The following is a 13,217-nucleotide window of genomic DNA, read 5'->3' on the forward strand; positions in this document are numbered from 1 at the left end:
AAAAGCTTTTGGTTGATTTATCTCTCAATTAAAGCTTCTCTAGTTCCTTTCTCTTCATTCTGAAATTTGTTTTTCAGTTTGTCTTTGTGTTTCAGAACTCTTTCATTTTTAAGCAAGTGATGCCCAAATTGTAATTTCAAGCACTGTTTACCTCCAAGTTGAGAGTTTCTCTCACAGGGTTATCAGGGCAAGGGTAGGAAACTAGTGTTTCCCTTCCACCGATAGTAGACTGGTCGTGTCTGCTAGTCATGCTATAGAGGTGGTTGTATTTCAGCCCCAGCTTTTCACTTTGGGGGCTTCAATCAATCTGAATTATTGAATGTGTACTGTGTGTAGAGCACTTGGAAGAATTCAGGAGAATTAGCAGATATAATGCCTGCCTTCAAGGAGTTTAAAAATAAAGCAGGAGAGACAGACTCTAGTTACATGCTTAGTTGGGAAGAAGTGTGGCTTAGTGGCCTAGTGAAAAGAGGTTGGGATTGGGTTCTAATCCCGGTCCTGTCAGTGGCCTGGTACGTTACCTTCTCTAAGTCACTTCTGTAAGATCAGTTTTTTCATCTGCAAAAGGGATATTCACTATGTGTTCTCCCTCCCGTTTAGACTGCCACCCCCATGTAGAACAGGTACCATGTCCGACAGTGTAGTACAGACATTTAGTATAGTGTTTGGCACATAGTAAGTGCTTAACAAATTGAATTATTTAGTATTATTGAGTGGCACAGAAGTATTGAAATGGCAATTGCTGGCCATAAAAGAGGGGGATTAGAATTCAGACAGGAAAGACGTCCTGGAAGAAATGTGATTTTAGTAGGGTTTGGAAGGTGGGGAGAGCAGGGATTATGTCACAAGTGAAGAGGAAGGGAAGGGATAATTAAGTGGCTGCCCTTGGGAGAGACGAGAACAAGACACTGTGTGTGAGTAGGCTAACTTGAAAAGAATGGCGAGAGTGAGCTGCTAAATTCATTGTGGTCAAGGAGTGTGTCTGCTAATTCTATTTTACTCTCTGAAGCTCTTAGCACAATGTTCTGCATGTAGCACTCAGCAAATACCAGTAAAGGATTGATAGATTGGCATGTAGTGGGTGAAAAACATGGATAGTAGGAGGGAGAAAGCTGATTGAGTGTATTAGAGCTTCTGTATGGGAGTGTCTGCATGATACAGAGTGGAATGGACAACTGTTGGAGGTTTTTGATGAGTGCGGAGAGATAATAATGTGGGTATTTGTTAAGCGCTTACTATGTGCCGAGCACTGTTCTAAGCACTGGGGTAGACATAGGGGAATCAGGTTGTCCCACGTGGGGCTCACAGTCTTAATCCCCATTTTACAGATGAGGGAACTGAGGCACAGAGAAGTGAAGTGACTTGTCCACAGTCACACAGCCAACAAGTGGCAGAGCTGGGATTCGAACTCATGAGCCTGGCCTCCAAAGCCCATGCTCTTTCCACTGAGCCACGCTGCTTCTCTATGTGTTCTCTCTATGAGAGATGTGTTCAGAAAGTCATTTTTGAAAAATGGTCTAGGCACCAGAGTGCACTTCGGAATATTGGAAGCCGGAGATCAGCAAGGAGTCAAGCTAAGATTCGGCCAATTCCTGCGCCACTGCGCTGGCTGTTGCGAGAAGAAATAGCAGCTTCTGGAGGTGTTTTGAAGGAGGAAGAACTGACAGGGTTTGTCCACAGACTGAATATAGGGGTTGAAAAATAGGAGTCCAAGATAATGCCTGGATTTATGAGGTTGAGAGTTGTGGAAGATGATGGTGGTGGTGTCAGCTGGGATGGGAGGTTAGGTACAGGCCAGGATTCAGGAGGGAAAATGAGTTCAGTTTTGGACATATTGAGCTTGAGCTGCTGGAGGGACATACAATTTGGAGATAGCCAGGAGGCAGGAAGAAAGGCAGGATGTTGGAGGAGAGGAGTCAGGGCTGTGGGATAGATTTGGGAGTCAGTCACACGGAGGTGGTAGTTGAAGCTGTGGGAGCGGATCAGCTCCCCAAGGCAACTAGTGTAAATTTATGAGAGAAGGCAATCCAGAACAGAGTGTTGATGGGCACGCACAATTGGGAAGTAGGAGGAGCTGGCAAAAGAAAGTGGGAATTATTTATCAGAGAACTAAGAGGAGGATGAGGAGAGAACTATGTCAGGAAAATCAAGGTTAGATAGTTGTACTTTCCAGTTGCTTGTTCTTTTCTCAAGATAATAGCTATGTATTTGTTAAGCGCTTACACTGTGTCAAGCACTGTTTTAAGTGCTGGGATACACTAGCTAATTGGGTTGGACTCAGTCTCCGTCCCACAGAGTGCTCAAGGTCTAAATAGGAGGGAGAACAGGTATTAAATCCCCATTTTACAATCGAGGAAACTGAGGCATAGAGAAAATAAATGACTTGCCTAAGGTCATACGGATAAATGTCAGAGCTGGAGTTAGAACCCAGGTCCTCTAACTCCTTTCTTTCCAGTAAGCCAACCTGCTTTTCAGTATTTGGAATATCTATATGGATCCTGGCTAATAAGATGTCTGAGCATTGAGCAGCAAGCTCCCTACCTCCATTGCTATGGCATGCCCTCCGTACCAGCCTCTATTATTTAGCATTTCTCCCTTCCATACCTATTGCTGAATTTAGACACTATAGTAGTTTTAAGAGATTGTTTATTGCTATTTACCAATCTTGGTGAGTTCAGTTGTATTTACTAAGTGCTTACCTGTGTGCAGAGTACTGTACTGTTTGGGAAAGTACAGTATAACAGTTAACTGACACATTCCCTGTCCACAGTGAGCCTACAATTTATACCCATAAGTGGGTAGAGAATTCGTATTGATAGATAAACCTCCATTCTATAAGCTCGTCTCCAGACTGTAAACTTGCTGTGGGCAGGGAATATGTCTACCAGCTCTATTCTTTTTGGGTTTTTTAAAAATGTGCTTTAAGTGCTTACAGTGTTTCAGGCACTTTTCTAAGCACTGGGGTAGATAAAAGCTAATCAGGTTAGGCACAGTCCCTGTCCTACATGGGGCTCAAGTCTTAATCCCCATTTTACAGATGAGATGACTGAGGCACAGAGAAGTTGTGACTTCCCCAAGTTCACACAGCAGACAAGTGGTGGGGCTGGGATTACACCCAGATCCTTCTGACTCCCAGGCCAATGCTCTATCCACTAGGTCACACTGCTACTCTCTGTTGTATTGTACTCTCCCAAGTGCCTGGTACAGTGCTCTGCACATGGAAAGTGCTCAATAAATACCATTGATTGGTTGATACCTGATGTGGGTGACTAGAGAATTCAGTGCTACTAAGTGCTAGTAGTGCTGTTTGAGAGAGATTTTGTCATGTCCACTGGGGTCTAGCTACATCTCTTTCTCTTAGGGCCTCTTGATGGGTCTCATTTTTCCAATTTTGTTTTAGTAAGAGCAAGTAGTAGAAGTAGTAGTAGCAGTAATACTATTTGTTAAGCAGTTACCATGTGTAGAGCATTGTACAAAGTGAGATTGAATGAAGAGAAAATACAGGTGGGAATTAGGCATGGTCCCTGTCACGTGGGGTGGAGGTGGAGGGTCACAATCTAAGCAAATAGCTACATCCTACATTTTGGTGTCCATTCTGTTTGATAGTCAAGGCCTGTTTATATGTAAACGTAATCCACTATTGGAGTAATTTTTTTTAATGAACACATTAGTTGCCACTGTCTGTGCCCAAATAGGTTATAAAGATAATTAGTCTCACCTGTGGCATTTTTTTATGTTCTTATGTGATTTACTGAAAAATGGATTTTACAGTTCACTTTTCCTTCTGCCTCCTACATCCTTTTCTAAATGTCATTTTGCAAGCCACCCCACTTTTCAAAAACCTCCACTGGTTGTGGGTGGGGAACTTGTCTACCAACTGTATTGTATTTTCCCAAGAGCTTAGTACAGTGCTCTGCATTCATTCAGTAGTATTTATTGAGCACTTACTATGTGCAGAGCACTGTACACTGTGCTTGGAATGTACAATTTGGCAACAGGTAGAGACAATCCCTGCCCAGTAATGGGCTCACAGTCTAAACGGGGGAGACAGACAGCAAAGCAAAACATAACAAAACATCATCATCAAGATAAATAGAATCATAGAGATATGCATTATCATTAACAAAATGATTAGGGTAATAAATAATATATACAAATATGCATAGTGCTGAAGGGAGGGGAAGGGGGGGAAGAGCAGAGGGCTGGGGGGGAGAATGGGGAGTGGAGGAAGAGCAGAGGGAAAGGGGGGCTCAGTCTGGGAAGGCCTCCTGGAGGAGGTGAGCTCTCAGTAGGGCTTTGAAGAGGATGTGAGGAAGGAGGACATTCCAGTACAGTGGTAGGATGTGGGCCCGAGGTTGATGGCAGGATAGGCGGGAACAGGGGACCATGAAGTGGTGAGCGGCAGAGGAGTGGAGTGTACAGGGAGGGCAGTAGAAAGAGAGAAGGGAAGTGAGGTAGGAGGGGGCAAGGTGATGGAGAGCTTTGAAGCCAAGAGTGAGGAGTTTTTGTTACACACGAAGGTTGATAGGCAACCACTGGAGGTTTTTGAGGAGGGGAGTGACATGCCCAGGGCATTTCTGTAGGATAATGATACGGTCAGCAGAATGAAGAATAGACTGGAGTGGGGAGAGACAGGAGGAAGGGAGATCCGTGAGTAGGCTGACACAATAATCCAGTCGGGATATTATGAGATCTTAGAGCTTGTACCAGCACGGTAATGTTTGGATGGAGAGGAAAGGGTGGATCTTGGCGATATTGTGCAGGTGAGACCGGCAAGGTGTTGGTGACGGATTGGATATGTGGTGTGAATGAGAGAGCAAATAGTAAGCACTCAATAAATACCATCGATTGGGTGTCCATTCCTTTCTTATCAATGAGAAACTCCTCACCCCCTTCTTTAAGGCACTCAGCTCTCTTCCTCCTACTCATCCACTCTCCCACTACGCCCCCCCCCCCCCCCCCCCGGCAACCTGACATACTTTCTTCCTTTCAAGTCAACCTCTTAATTAATCAACTAATCAGCCGTATTTATTGAGCACTTTGTGTGCCTAGTCCTGTATTTAGTGGTTGGCAAAGTCAGTAGACACAATCCCTGCCCTCAGTTGACAGCTTAGTGGATGACCACTGTGCCTCATTCTCTCCTCTCCTGCTACTGACCTTGCACAAGACCTCCCTCCTGTTTGAAGTTCTTTCCCCCCTCCGCCCCTGGCAGACCTCTGCTCTCCCCATCTTCAGTGCTGTACTCCTATCTCCCCTTGGAGACCTTCACTGATTAATCTCTTTTCTCTCCACTCTTTATCCCAACTGCCGCTTCAGCGTTTCCATGCTACCTAATCACTTGGCTACTCATCCCACTGTAGCACTTGGGTATATTTCTTTTTCCTTCTCTCTCTAATTAATTAGAGCCTGTTTCCTCTGCTTGATTGTAAGCTCCTTGAAGGTAAAGATCATGTCCACTAATTCTCATGTACTCTCCCAATGCTTATATCAGTGGTCTGCCCACAGCTTTCAATAGCTACTGTTGACTTGGGAGGAAGAAGTAAAATTGAATGTTAAAGTAGATGTAGACTGTTTTAAGGTTAACTGTAAAACCTCTTCCTTGGAGTAACCTTCTGTGGTTACATTTCTTTGACCCATTTTATCTGTCATATAAAGCTAAATGTGATCAGGGAAATGAGGTAAAGCATAGTTTTGATATTTGGAGAGTATTGTCTTTTATTAGATGCTTGTTTGTTGTAGTGCATTCTGCTCGAGAGAGAGCACCCGGTGTTATCTTTCGAAGTGCATCCATGGCTCAGTGGAAAGAGCCCAGGCTTGGGAGTCAGAGATCATGGGTTCGAATTCTGGCTCTGCCACTTGTCAGCTGTGTGACTGTGGGCAAATCACTTCACTTCTCTGTGCCTCAGTTACCTCATCTGTAAAATGGGGGTTAATTGTGAGCCTCACGTGGGACAACCTGATCTACCCCAGCACTTAGAACAGTGCTCTGCACATAGTAAGCACTTAACAAATACCAACATTATTATTATTACAATTCAAAAGTCCATCTTAAGTTACCTGAGTGTGACCTATTGTAAATTTGTTAGTAAATGAATATGTATCTTCAGCAGATAACATTCACACTATTGAATTTGAGTGGGAAGTAGAAAGTCATACATTTTCAAGTTCAAAATTCTCCCAGTAAAGTGATTGAGAATATGTTTTGTACAGTCATGTTTTGATAGGAGCTTTAAAATGTGCTAATTGAACACCGTATGCTCCCCAGTAACTGTGCTGAACTTTCAAGCTGGTGGTTTTGTTTCCCAAACTGCAGATTTCATTTCTGCCCAAAGTAAGGAATAATTCTCATATTTTATACATAATTATCTGGTACATAAGGCTCAATTACAAGGTCTGAGTGATGGAAAAGGAAGATATTTGACTGAACACTAATTTTTTGACAACTTGGTTTCACATTGTATTTGCCAGTAAGAGAAAACCAAGATTTCAGTCAGCATTTTAAAGTCATTATTTTCTACTCCCATATCCTCCCTAGGCAAGAAGCCAAAATATGCTGCAGTTAAGAAGCATCATTTTTTTTAACCACTGAGCTGCTGTTTGACATGACTTAGAATACATAAGGGCACCCAAAAAAACTGCTACATTCTTTAGTCCATATTCCTATTTTTTCTGTGTGGATGGCTCAGTGCCACTTTTTTGGTTGTGATTTAATATTATAGTGGTATTTTACTGCAGCTCTAGTGATTTCAGTACTGCTGAGTTTTGGCTAACACATGCAATAAATGTGATGGAAATCTCCTGTGTTGTACATTTCATTGCTAACATGTTTATATTACATATTAAGCCCTTCTGTCGTAAGGATTGCTTTCTATGATTGGAGACTAAATTTTCCGTCCTGACACCTAATATTACTGTGGAAAATGAATTCCCAAATTTTTAAATATAGTACCTTTTTAAAGTTTAAAAGCACTATTTTTCTTTCTCTTCTTTCTCCACCTAGTTTTTTTTTCTTTTGAAGTTGCCATTCCAGTAGGTTTTTGTTTTTCATCATTAGTCAATCTATCAATAGTATTGGAGTGGTTGCTCTGTGAAGAGCATTGTATTAACCACTTGGGAGAGTACAGTACAACAGAGTTGGTAATAATAATAAAAATTATGCTATTTGTTAAATGATTACTGTGTGCCAAGCACTGTACTAAGCACCTGGGTGAATATAAGCAAATTGGGTTGGACGCAGTCCCTGACCCACTTGGAGCTCCCAGTTTCAATCCCCATTTTGCAGATGAGGTAACAGGCCCAGAGAAGCAAAGTGATTTGCCCAAGGTCACATAGACAAGTGGTGAAGCAAGGATTAGAGCCCATGACCTCTGACCCCCAGGCCCTTGCTGTAGCTACTATACCATACTGCTTCTTGTGATAGACACATTCCCTGCCCACAAGGAGCTTATATCACATTTTCCTTGATCTTGTCACAAGCAATGGATGTTATAGACAGCAGTCAGACTCGTGGCAACACAGGTCTGTGCACCTTAGCATAGATATACCAGGAATGATCAGTGAGAATGAGCAATGGTATGACTCTAGGGAGAGCTGAAATTGGGGAGTGTGAAAGCAAGGAAGATTGTGGAAGTGTTTTAAGGATGGTGTAAAACATTCTCAGTCAGTGCTGCATCCAAGGTGAAATTGGGTGTCTTGCTCAGGTTAGACCAGCATGAGGCACTGATATCAAGAAAAGAGTGGATCTTTTTGAATAAAAGGGGAATGAGAAACAAGGAGAAAAACAAAACAGTAACAGGTTCTGCAAACATTAAGCATAGCATCACAACGAGGGACAATCTTTTTGTGGATGCATGTGGCTGAGACTTTGGGTCCTGCGTTAGCCTTGTAGCCACACACACACTTGTCAGTGAAGTTCACCATCAGTAGCATGATCTTCAAAACTGAGGATCTATATATATCTATATAGCCGTATATGTGCATATGTCTGTATGTGTGTATGTTTCTAGGCAGATATGTATATACACACACACGCACATATAAAAGATATCCACATGCTTAGGTTCTTGTTCTAGGCACTATACAAGACAAGTTACTTAGAAGTCGTTGCATTTTAGATGCTTACAATCTCAAATTGTCATCTGAATAAGTACACAGATAAAAGTACATGAAAGGATTCAGTACATTTGTGTGCATATCAGTGATGAGTGAATAACCAAGATTGACAAGGGGGAAGTCCTATGTATAATTAGTAAGCATCACAGCAGAGACAGAGAGGCATTTAAATAAGACATTAAATGAACTAAAACAGATACCTGTGCCCAAAACAGTACTCACAGGGCAAGGCAGAGAGCAAATGACTGATATCTTGGTATGGTAAATCACTTGTTGAGCCCAAGATGTGCATGTAACATGCATGCATGTAGGAGTCCTTCCCAGACTGAGCCCTTCCTTTCCCTCCACTCCTCTTCCCCTCCCCATTCCCCCTACTCCCTCCTCTCCCTCTGCTCTCCCCCCTTCCCCTCCCCACAGCACTTGTGTATATTCGTATATATTATTTATCAGTCTCTTTATTTTGTTAATGATGTGTATATATCTATGATTCTATTTATCTTGAGGATATTGACGCCAGACTACTTATTTTGTTTTGTTATCTGTCTCCCCCATTTAGACTGTGAGCCCGTTGTTGAGCAGGGATTTTCTCTTATCTGTTGCTGAACTGTACATTCCAATCACTCTGCACAGAGTAAGCGCTCAATAAATATGACTGAATGAATGAATGAAAGTAAATATTCAGACAAAAAAAATTGACATGGCTAATATGTACTGCAGTGCACACACATACTGCAGTACACACACATGATGTATATATCCTGCATAATTAGTGCATGTCTGCTTTGCTTGCTGCTTAACTGCGTTGTGCGTTGCAGAATTTGCAGATTAGCCATGGAAAGGAGGCCCTTGTGGAGAAGGCCCCTCTAGACTGTAAGCTCGTTGTGGGCAGGGACTCTGTCTGTTTATCGTTATGTCGTACTCTCCCAAATGCTTAGTACAATGCTCTGCACACAGTAAGTGCTCAATAAATTTGATTAAATAAATGGATATGATTCTAAGTGGTTTTTTTATAAGGAAGAGAAGGTGTATAGCTTATGGCAAGAAATTTCAGGATGAGAGGCCAAGCATTAGGAATATTTGTGATAAGGGGAGGGTGTGGGGGGAAGTTTTTGAAGTCTGAGAGAAGAGTGGTGACTTAGGTGAGTAAGGCGAGCCAAAGAGTTTAGTCTTAGTCTATTGGAAGCCCGGGAATGGCTCCCAATTGGCTTGGGAACTGCTGAATTTGAAGACTGCTGGACAGGTGGACCTGAGCCCCTGGAGGGAGAGATGTAGCAGTAGCAATGTTGCAGGTAAGGATGGTGACTTGGCAGTACTGCTTTGGGTTCGCTGTAGGGTTAGCTGAGGGGTAATAATAATAATAGTTAAGAGAAGCTCTGTAGCCTAGTGGAAAGAGCACAGGCCTGAGAGTCTGGGTTCTAATGCCCCCTCTATCACTTGTCTGCTGTGTGACCTCAGGCAAGACATTGGTCTGTGCTTCAGTTTCCCCAACTTTAAATGGGGATTAAGACTTTGAGACCCATATGGGACAGGGACTATGTCTAAGCTGATGTGTTGGTATCCACACCAGCACTTAGCGCAGTGCCTGACATATTGAAAATGTACCATTAACAAAACAAAAAAAAGAGCACACTTATTGTGTGTTGTGCAAATACAAAAATTCAGGAGTAGATACAAGATAAACAGATTAGACACAGTCCTTTTCCCACATGGAGCTCACAATGTAAGTAACATCATGGCCTAGTGTAAGGAGAAGGGGTCTGGAAGTAGGAGGACCAGGGTTATAATCCCAGTTCTGCCACTTGCCTGCTGTATGACTTCAATTTTTCTGTGTCTCAGTTTTCTCATTGTAAAATGGGGATTCAATGGCAGTTCTTCCTCTTCCTTACACTGTGAACCCCTTGTGGAACAGGGACTCTGTCTGACATGATTGACTTGTGTCTACACCAATGCTGAGAGCAGTACTTGACAGATAGTAAGTGCTTTACAGTTATCATAATAATAAGTAGGAGGGAGTGGGAAGCAGAAGAGCCTTTGAAGTAAAAGTTGCTTCCTCCCTGGGGTAATGACTACTCTATGGTGGAGGCCAGAAAGTTGGTTTATTCATTCAGTCATATCAGAAACCAGTGGCAGGTTTGACAAATCAGGTTGCAAAAAGCAAAGGCAAGAGAAGAATCAAAGGGTGAAGAATTTGAAGTTGAGAGTATGCATAGCAAATGGCAAGAATTCATTTTGTTTTCACTGACCTTCATATTTTATTGTTTACTTGATTTGAGATCCATCTAGATTGTGAGCTCGTTGTAGGCAGAGATGATGTCTATCAACTCTGTTGCACTGTACTCTCCCAAGCACTTAGTACAATGCTCTGCACACAGTAAGTGCTCAGTAAATACTGTTGATAGATTGACTCTGTTACTATAGTACCCCCTTTGTTTGACATACAGAAAAGACTTAAATATGCAGGCATCTGCAAAACCCAATGAATGACCGGTGTCTGTTTCTGAAGGTTATGAGCCTTATTGTCAGCTGTGTGACTGTGGGCAAGTCACTTCACTTCTCTGTGCCTCAGTTCCCTCATCTGTAAAATGGGGATTAACTGTGAGCCTCACGTGGGACAACCTGATTACCCTGTATCTCCCCCAGCACTTAGAACAGTGCTCTGCACATAGTAAGCTCTTAACAAATACCAACATTATTATTTGTCCATTAGAGTGGGAACCATTAGGGGTAGTTTCTAATGATGGTATTAGTAGTGATATTTGTTAAGCACTTTCTGTGTGCCACCCACTATACTAAGTAAATGCTGGGGTAGATGCAGCGTAATCAAATTAAGTTGCAAGGGTCAGTTACATATGAGGAATCTGAGGCACAGAGAATTTAAATGACTTGACCAAGGTCACCCAGCAGGCAAGTGGTGGAGCCGAGATTAGAACTGAGGTCTTCTGGCTCCCTCTTTTCTCACTGTTTGCTTCTCACTTCCTTTGTCTCATTGGTGGTGTGATGCTTTTGCCTGAACAAATTCCACTCTTTTCTCTGTATGCTTTATTGGTCTCTGCTGAAGATGTTTCCGGGTAGATAGATGATTTAATGCTAGATTGGAAAAAAATGCATGGAATTTATGATGTCTGAATTGCATCAGAGGTATTTGACTCATTTATTAGTTTGCTGTTAAGGAGATTTGATGCTACTACTTTATGTTCCAATTCAGCAAAAATAAAGTTTAAATTATCGAGTTGAATTTGTGCAATTTTTTTTTTTTTTTTTGCTGCGAGGTGGCATTATTATGCATGCTTCCTGATGGGCCTTGTAATTAGCCAGGTAGTCTACTATAGTCTCCCCACTTATCAAGCCCCCAACCCGATTCAGTTTGAGGGACTGCCTTTAGACCCCTCTATGAAAAGCAGTAGTGTGTAGGATCTGGGGGTGAAGCCATACCTGGATTTGGGAGAGTAGTAGAGTCTGACTCCGTGATGGGACAAATAGCATGTGCCTGTCTTTGTGATGTAGGTTTCACTAATGTTAGCTTGGCTTTTAATTTTAGGTTAGCTCTCCAAAGATTTAAGTATATATTTTTCCACAGGAAATGCTCTTCATAAATTACCCATTGCCCCTGTAAAAATGCTCCATTGCAAAGAAGAATTTCTGTTCTTGATGTTCTTCAGTAAATCCTGATTATGTTTCTTCTGAATACCCTTCCTGAGTGCTGGCACTTCAGCTCCATGCTGGAACTTCCTTGAAATCCTACCACCCACCTTTAATATGTCCTTTGAGTGGACAATCCCACACTGTATTCCCATGTCTTCTAGACTGTAAGCCCGATGTGGGCAGGGGTTGTCTCTATTGCTAATTGTACTTTCCAAGTGCTTAGTACAGTGATCTGCATCCAGTAAGCCCTCCGTAAATACGACTGAATGAATGAATGTCGCCACCATTTGCCAAAACTCTGTAGGGACTGATGAGCTTCACTTTCTGCTTGTGGGGACCATGGAGGTATTTAGAAAACCTAGCAGCAGAAGGTAAGTGAAAAACCCAAACCACCAGCCCTTCATTCTCCCTCCTTGATTCTTTCCTCCTCCATCTCCAGAGACCCTTTCAGGCAGCTGTGGTGGGAATTCTGGAAACCAGTTATAGGTGGGAATTCTGGAAACCAGTTGTAGCTGAGTTTGGCTGCTGCTGCTAACTTGTTCTTTGCCAAACATTATCTGTGGATGCGTGTAAAAGGCATGAACACATCTGTGTCTTTCTGAGCAGGTCTGCTTTGCTACCTTGACTCCTATCCCAGTTACTTGCCTTTTCTGTGGACTTATTGGGCCTATCATTTTACGATTCCCTCAGGAACCGTGTCTCCTTGCCTGCTTCAAGTTTCCAAAGTCAGGGTCACTTTATCCATCCTTCATATATGTCTAGGCCAACTGAGTTATGTTGCAGTAAGCACCACTTTAACATCAATCCAGTGGCTGTATTCTAGTACCTTATTCTTAGTTCTCTCTTCTTGCCCTTTAGTGATAAATATGATTCTTAAGTAGCATTATTTTTTGGCATTGTGCTAGAGAAGGCTTGAAAAATATTCCATGTAAAAATCACTCACAGAAGGGTTTGAAATGGGTTCCAAAATTTATGGGTGAGCCAGAGCTAATTTGACATTTTGTATTCTTGTTCAGTGTGTGATTTTCAGTGTTTTTTTGGGTTTTTTTGCGTTTGTGTGTGTGTGTGTGTGTGTGATTTTTCAGTGTTCTAATATCTCTCTGGTTGGTTAAATCCATATGTCATTCAAATGGGAACCTGTGCTTGGCACTGGTCTGACAATCAGTCAGCCATGGATTACAACGATAAAATTAGGAAAACTATGTCTCTGTTCATTGGACCAGTGGAATAATACAAGCATTTTCCTAGATGTACCTAAACACTGTCCTGCTGTATTTTGGCATGTGTGTGTGTTCAGGGAAGGGACTAGCAAAATTATGAAGACTTGTTTGCTCTTGAATTCTTTTCTCTCCTACCGCCCACTACTCTTTCTTGCTTTCTAACAGGTTATGGAGTTTGGGTACCTAAATGCTCTAGAGTGTTTTGAATATATAAAAATGTATTTGGGGATATTTCAAAGTATG

General features: G+C 42.2%; 1 protein-coding gene across 1 annotated transcript in view; it reads left to right on the plus strand.

Moving 5' to 3' along the window:
* The window catches only part of ARID1B (AT-rich interaction domain 1B), a 514,902-nt gene that overhangs the window by 93,910 nt on the left and 407,775 nt on the right, over positions 1-13,217 (plus strand).

This window comes from Ornithorhynchus anatinus, chromosome 2, assembly GCF_004115215.2.
Source record: "Ornithorhynchus anatinus isolate Pmale09 chromosome 2, mOrnAna1.pri.v4, whole genome shotgun sequence".
NCBI lineage: Eukaryota > Metazoa > Chordata > Mammalia > Monotremata > Ornithorhynchidae > Ornithorhynchus > Ornithorhynchus anatinus.